Source organism: Camellia sinensis, chromosome 6 (genome assembly GCF_055761805.1).
Source record: "Camellia sinensis isolate YWXY chromosome 6, ASM5576180v1, whole genome shotgun sequence".
Lineage (NCBI taxonomy): Eukaryota > Viridiplantae > Streptophyta > Magnoliopsida > Ericales > Theaceae > Camellia > Camellia sinensis.
In genome coordinates, this window is record NC_138966.1 from 103897240 (window position 1) to 103904694 (window position 7455).

General features: G+C 27.9%; 1 non-coding gene across 1 annotated transcript; it reads right to left on the reverse strand.

The window, feature by feature from the left end:
• Window positions 1–421: 421 nt before the first annotated feature.
• On the reverse strand, window positions 422–493 carry TRNAW-CCA (transfer RNA tryptophan (anticodon CCA)). Its single transcript has one exon. It is a non-coding gene; the product is annotated as a tRNA-Trp (tRNA).
• Between the last annotated feature and the right edge of the window lie 6962 nt (window positions 494–7455).

Consider the following 7455-nt stretch of genomic DNA (forward strand, 5'->3'; position numbering starts at 1 on the left):
ATTAATCATTTTTAATAATATCTTAAATATATTTTAATTAATAATTTAAATAATTTTATTATGTATTGGATGCAGTTAAAAGTTTAATTCTATTAAAAAAAAAATTCTAACAAGTGGGTACTTGTAATTTTTTAAATTACTAAGGATAATTTTTTTTTTAATTAAATCTCGATAATGTATTTATAATTTATTCAAAATCATAAAATAAAGGGCAAATTACATATACCCTCGAGGTTTAGCAAAATTATAAATATCCCATGAGACTATTTGCATAATAAATTAAAGGGCAAATTGTTATGAACTCAGAGGAATATCTGTAATTTCTGAAACCTCAGGAAAGTATTTATAATTTAGTTAAACCTCAAGGGAAGTATATGTAATTTGTCTTAAAATAAAAAGATGTCCCAAAACAATAGAAAATTGAACCCGACGTGAATCGAACACGCAACCTTCTGATCTGGAGTCAGACGCGCTACCATTGCGCCACGGATCCACTTATTAGGTAAGGGAATCAAATACTCTTATATAGTACTTTTATATAGACATTTCATAATAATACTACAGCCCAACTTTTCTTTGTATTTTCATATATTTATTTAATGGGAATATAGTTTAGATATTAAATTTTCAAGGATTTTGTTGAAGCTTAATTGTATTGTATATTTCACATAAAACTTGATGTCATAAATAATATACAATCTTGTTAAACTCTCACACGAATTTTGAAACATATCTTATACATCATACATCAAGAGATGAAATGGGAGACTTTAAAATAATGTTTAGATTACACAATAAACGCTATAAAAATTTATGATTATACGAAATTGCACAAAAAAATAAAAATAAATACTTAGAGTCTGTTTTGTAATAATCAATTTAAAAATTGGGTATAGGACTTATATGTTAAGTTGACAACTGTAACTAATTACAATGTCTGTTTTACGGATAAGTTGACTGAGATTACGAGTATTATCCGATTGAATGATATAATTATATATTAGTATGTTGTTATTGAGTAGAAGATATTCATTCGTTTGTTTATTAGTGTAATGGTATTAATTGATTGTGATTAAATTTATAAAATTATAAAAAAAAATTTAAAAAAATCATTTTTTATAGACTAAAGACAAAATAATCTTCTACTTTCAATCCCATAAAATTGAATAAGTAATTAAAATCTCCAGGAATTTTGATCAAGCATTTTAGCAAAAAAAAGAACACATTCTATTTGTCCTCCTACTAACCAAACTAGCAAAATTCGTACTATCGTACTACAATTTACAAACTTCCCAATTGGACAAAAGGGGAAGCTCACACTAAAATCTCTCTTACTAACACTTCATTTTTTTTTTCTTTTCTGAGATACAAACTAACACACAAACTAGAATTCATCACTACAAAACAGCAACAACACTAATCCATTAATTCCATTACATCTTTTAAGAATTTGAAAACGGCGAATGCTGACGCGTATACTGTTATTTAAAACCGTGTTTGTTGGGCATTGTCAATTGGAAGGAACATGGTAGTATTTCCCTTTGCACATGCACCTGTAAACAATAGGGCAGGACTCAGTGGCACACTGGAAGCTAACCATCACCCTCTTGCATGGAAAGCATGGTCCACATGCATGGGAACAGTCTGGCAAGCTTGAACCAGTTGGGTATAGTTCCATCCCAAGCTCTACTACCTTTGCTTCATTCTGAGATTATTAACAAAACACACACACACATGTGAAAGTAAATTAGCACTAGAGTATTAAAGCCATACAACATATGAATAATTATTCAGTAATTTTGAAATATTTTGTATTATTGATTATGCAAGTGCTCGCAACCAATGACATAGTAGAAAACTTTATGGATGTGACATTGCTAACCATTTTTGTTAAATAAGTGGGAAATATTATTTATCAGGAGTTCCAAATAGATAATGTGTCTATTTGGTATAATTTATTGTATGTTAAAAGTTGATAATAAAAAAAACACAAGTTAAAAACATCTGTAACTCAGCTTCCAAATAATTAACTTACTAAACTATTTTTATCTAACAAACTGTAAGTAAAAACTGTATTAAATAATCTAACACAAACTCTCAAAATAATAAATAAATAAATAATTGTAAGTAACTCATATAAATGACTAACAATTTTCTGTAACTACATAATAATTTTCTCATATGGGTTGGAGTCTATAATGAATTATGTTTTGGTTTTAAATTCTGTTTAGGCAGAATTTTTTTTTTTAATGTAAAAAATATTTATATATATATATATATATATATATATATATATTTGTATTGAATTTTGTTTGTGGTAGTACAAAATACTAGTAAATGTATTATTGTCCACTATAAACAACAAAAGGGCATTTTGGAAAACAAACCTCGGGGTACATGTGACTTCCATCTCCACTATAGGTACCTTTTCCATTAAAGTTTCCTGATATATCTAAGTAAAAAATAAAACCATTAAATGCAAGTACACATATACATATATATATATATAGAGAGAGAGAGAGAAAGAGAGAGAGAGGGTTAGTAAGAATGAAAAATCATAATTTCAAAGACAAAATGTGCTTACAATGATGAGGCCTGAGGCTTTTAGCAACTGTTAGCACCATGATGAGGATAGCAATGGTGAACAAGGTGTTCATGTTCTTCATATCTCTCTCTCTCTCTATCTCTTTCTCTTTCTCTTTCTCTCTATTTGTATATGTTGTTGAAGCAAAGCACACACAAAAGTTGAAGAACCTTTTGAAGATGTGTTGTTACATTAGGAAGGGAAAGTACAACACATTTTCAAAACCAAGAAAGAGAAGAGTTTGGGAGGGAATGTGATTAGGAATGGCAATGGGGGGCAATGGGGTGGATATTAATTCCCCATCCCCATTCCCCTATAATAAATTTTCCCCATTCTCCATTCCCCATTTCCCATGGGTACTACCCTCCCCATTTTTTAATGGGTATGGATTTTCCCCAACCCACTTTAATCCCCATTTTTATTTTTTATATTTAATGTTAACAACCACTTTTTTTTTTTTTTTTTTATTTTTTTTTATTTTTTTTTAAGGTTCACAACAAAAACTAAATATACCTTCAATCTTTTTTCTTTCTTTTTAAATATATTTAATGTTAACAATTTTTTTTTTATTTTTTTTATTTTTTATTTATTTATTTTTTTAAGGTTCACAACAAAAGTTAAATATACCTTCAATCTTTTTTCTTTCTTTTTTAATACGGACTTCGCTTTCACATTTCGTAACAAACATAGATTTCCTCTTTCAGTGTTTGTCTGTTCATGTGGTTACAAAAAATGTGAAAGCTAAATATACCTCCAACCAAAGTTAAACAAGAGTCTTGTTTAGCTTTCACTGTGAAATCTATGTTTGTTAAAAGATTGGAAATCTATGTTTGTTACAAAAAAAAACAAACATATGGGAAATCTATGAAATCTATAAAAGATTGGAAAAAAACAAAGATTGGAAATCACTGTGAAATCTTCGCTTTCACCCTCAAGACTCTTGTTTAGCTTTCACTGTGAAATCTATGTTTGTTACAAAAAAAAAAAAAAAAGATTGGAGGTATATTTAGCTTTGGTTATGGATCTTAAAAAAAAAAAAAAAAAAAAATTGGTTGTGAACCTGAAAAAATAAATAAAAAAAAAAAGGAAAAAAGTTTGAATGTATATTTAGTTTTAGTTGTGAATCTTAAAAAAAAAAAAAAAAAAAAAAAAAAAAAAAAAAAAAACATATGGGGAAATTAGTGGGTACCCATCCCCAACCCATCCCCTGTGGATATTTAAAGAATATCACCTACCCTACCCAATGGATAAGAAAAAGAGGGGAAAACCCATGTATTTGGGTTGGGTCTCCATGGATACCCACAGGGTAGGTTATCCATTGCCATCCCTAAATGTGATCAATGGACAAAGTTAAACCATATATATATACGTATATATGGGAAATTAAATAAAAAATAAAAAAGGAGAGGGGGGCTGGTTTTAAATGTTAGGATGTACATTTGATGCAGTACTTCACATGATCCATGGCCACATTTTGAAGGGTTTCACATGTTTTGGTCAGCCATCAAAATTTCTTTCAGGTTTTAAACTTTCACATTACTACATACAAACAATTTTTACTATAAGCACAGGTACTACAGATATGGGTACGGATCGATGCACTGATATACGATTATGCCATTGGTAGGTTGATATGACAAAAGCAAAAATTGGGGTAAATTATATTGACACTCCTTGAACTTTGGTCCAATTACTATCCATTCCTTGACGTTTTAGAAATTACATTCTCATCCCGATTGTTAATAGTCTCATTTCACAAACCCTCCTATTTATATAAAAGGTAACAACTCCTAATAAAAAAACAGAGGAAATTACATTAAAAAAAAAAAGATAAAGGAAATGGGAAAAAAAAAAGAGAACGTAAAGCAAAAAAAAAAAAAAAAGAGAGAGTGCATGAGTTCAATGTCTTTATTCCGTCTAAATAATTACAATGACAGGAGGTTAGTGTAATCTTCCAAACATCAGAGAGTGATATGTATTAAATCCAAACCTCATAGAATGTATTTTCATAAAAGTAGAAATATAAATAGAAGTCTAAAGAATGTTATTTCAAAATTGTGACAATTGCATAAATACTTTTATTTTTTGGTATAAGAGATCATATATTTACTCCAGTACCATTATATATATTTTTTAAATATATATTTATACCTTGGCATACCCACAAAATTACATACTGTGTACTCATGTTGTACCCAACATTCTTTATTTTTAAAAGTATCAAATGCATATTTACTCATTGTGCATCTACTGGTACCCGTATTGTAAACGCATCTAATACTTGTATGACATAATTTTTCGTGGACCCAACTTCATATATTCAAACCCATGAAAATGATTTAGGATCTTATATTTTGAAATCACTATTCTCAATACAATCTCAACCATATGATGTAGTGAAAATTTTAAAACACGGACGACAGAAGTTTTGAAGATAGAATGTCATTTATAACAAAATGATATGATGACAATATGTATTAGGATTTCTTTGGCACTAACTAAAAAGTCTTTTGACTAAACAATACTCAATTTTTGCAAAAAATAAAAATAAAAATTAACCACTTTAAAAAGTCATTAAAAAAAGAAGAAACTAGTAATATACCAAAATAACTAATTTTTTTAGCATTAAATTTTTATTTTATTTTTTTTGGTAGATGTATGCCTATTTGGGAATCCACCATTTAGCTAAAAGTCAAAAAACTACTTAATTATTTAATTTTCTCAACTTTTTTACATATATTTTTATAAAAAATAAAAAAATTATTAAAAAGCTAATTTCTAAAATAAGCCTTATTATTTTTAGCTAATAGGTTAGCTTTTTAGCCAACTTGGACGTAGGAATGTATATGGAAATTAGTTGTGTTATACATAAAGAAAGAATTTCATTAAATAAGACACAAATATGACCGATGAGATTTTAGATATGGTTTGGTTTAATTTGATTAGGACATAAATGTGACTCAATGTGTTCAACATTTACAGTTGCAAACAAAGTTTTTATATCTATAATTACAAATATTATATCATACATCTATAAAGTGTGTATCTGGTACTTTTTGTACACTTAGGTCTCGTTTGGAAATAGGCTATTTTAGTAATTTTTTGGCTAAAATATGAGGTAAAAAAAATTAGTATGTTTGGGATAACTTTTTAACTTTTTATGAAAAAATGTGCAAAAAGTAAGGAGAAAAATGAATCTTTGACTTTTTAATATAAGTTGTTGACTTTTTAATTTTTTAATAATTTTTTGACTTTTAAACTAAAACAGTCACTTGTCAAACGACACTTTAGACTATATGTACTTTTTAAGTGAAAAAAGGGGGTTATTATAATAAGTGGATAGGAGAGAAATGAGGGAGTTCACGTGGACAGGCACTTGGGAACATTAGATGAAGTTGAAGTTGAAGAACACACTCTACCACTGGCAAAGGTCAATTGAAGAAGGCCTCTGTCACAAACGTGAATAGCTCAGACCTTTGTCTTGAATGAAACCCACTTTTTTTTTTTGGCTTTTGTTTTTGTGTTTTTGATTCTTCTATGCCTTTATGAATGCTTCTATATCTCTCTGCTGTTCCCATGTTTCTCATTTATATCCAGGGTTGAAGTTGGAATTTTTTACTTACCCAAAAAAAAAAGTTGGAATTTTTTATTGTTTGTTAACACTTTTCTTTTCTATTTTTTTTATTTTCGTTTTCACTTTTTTTTTTTTAACTGAAAACAAAAAATGATTTAGTATTTTTTTTTTAACAAAAGTAAAATTGATTTTAAAATTTTTAAAATAAAAAAAAAGAGTATTTTTACTTGTTTATAAAACAGAAGTGATTTAGACCAGTAAAAAATACACCACTAAAAGCTCTAATGAGGTGAAAAATGTAAAATAAAAAATAAAAAATAAAAAATAAAAAATAAAACAAAAGAGACAAACATCACATCAAAGAGGAGCCACCTCATTAGTGCTCTCCTTAATTTTCCCTTTTTAATACTCCCAAACATTAAACTCTCTCCTCTCCTCCATACCTATCCACCGCCGGCCACCACTGGCCGCCGACCACCTGTGACACTTTGGCTACCAACTCCGATGGCCACCTTTCACCTCCAAACACCATTTCTGGCAACTCAGAAAACATGCTTCTTTATTTTTATTTTTATTTTTATTTTTTTTAAAATATTTTTGTAAATCAAACAAATTTTTGTTTTAAATTTTTTTACAAAAAAAAAAACTTATTTTCTATTTTTTGTAAACAGAAAACAACATACTGACAAGATTATCAATCAAGTTGAGGTGTAGCAAACAAAAAAAAAGTTATTTGGGTAAAAAAATCTCAATTGTTTCGAATAATTTTTGCTCTATATAATAAGTATCTCGGTGTAATCCAAAAAATTAAGGTCTTAATGTACAATTTATTATTAGACTATCATTTTAATGCATCTTATTGGTTAATAATATTAATTCATATAAATAAAAAAATACCTTTAGAATTTTTAGAATAAAAATATAATAAATGACATTTACATGTCAAATTAATATAATTGATCCTATTAAGTAATATGTGAATAGTTGCCAATCAAAAAGTAATATGTGAATAGTTCGGATCATGACATATATATATATATATATATATTTTAAAAATTGAGTATTCAGGTTAACTTACGCGTAACTCAACTAATCTTAAGATTTTAAAGTTAACGATCGGACAAACTTGCAATTTATATTGCGAGAAACCAATAATAAACTTTAAAATAAAAAGATCATTCTATAAACTTTGTGAAAATACTCATAAATTAAGGGGGCGAACCCTTAAGTTCCTCCTAGGGCTCTCATGCAAACTAAGAGATCTTAGGTTTCATTTCTCTTCATTTTCAACTTTTTC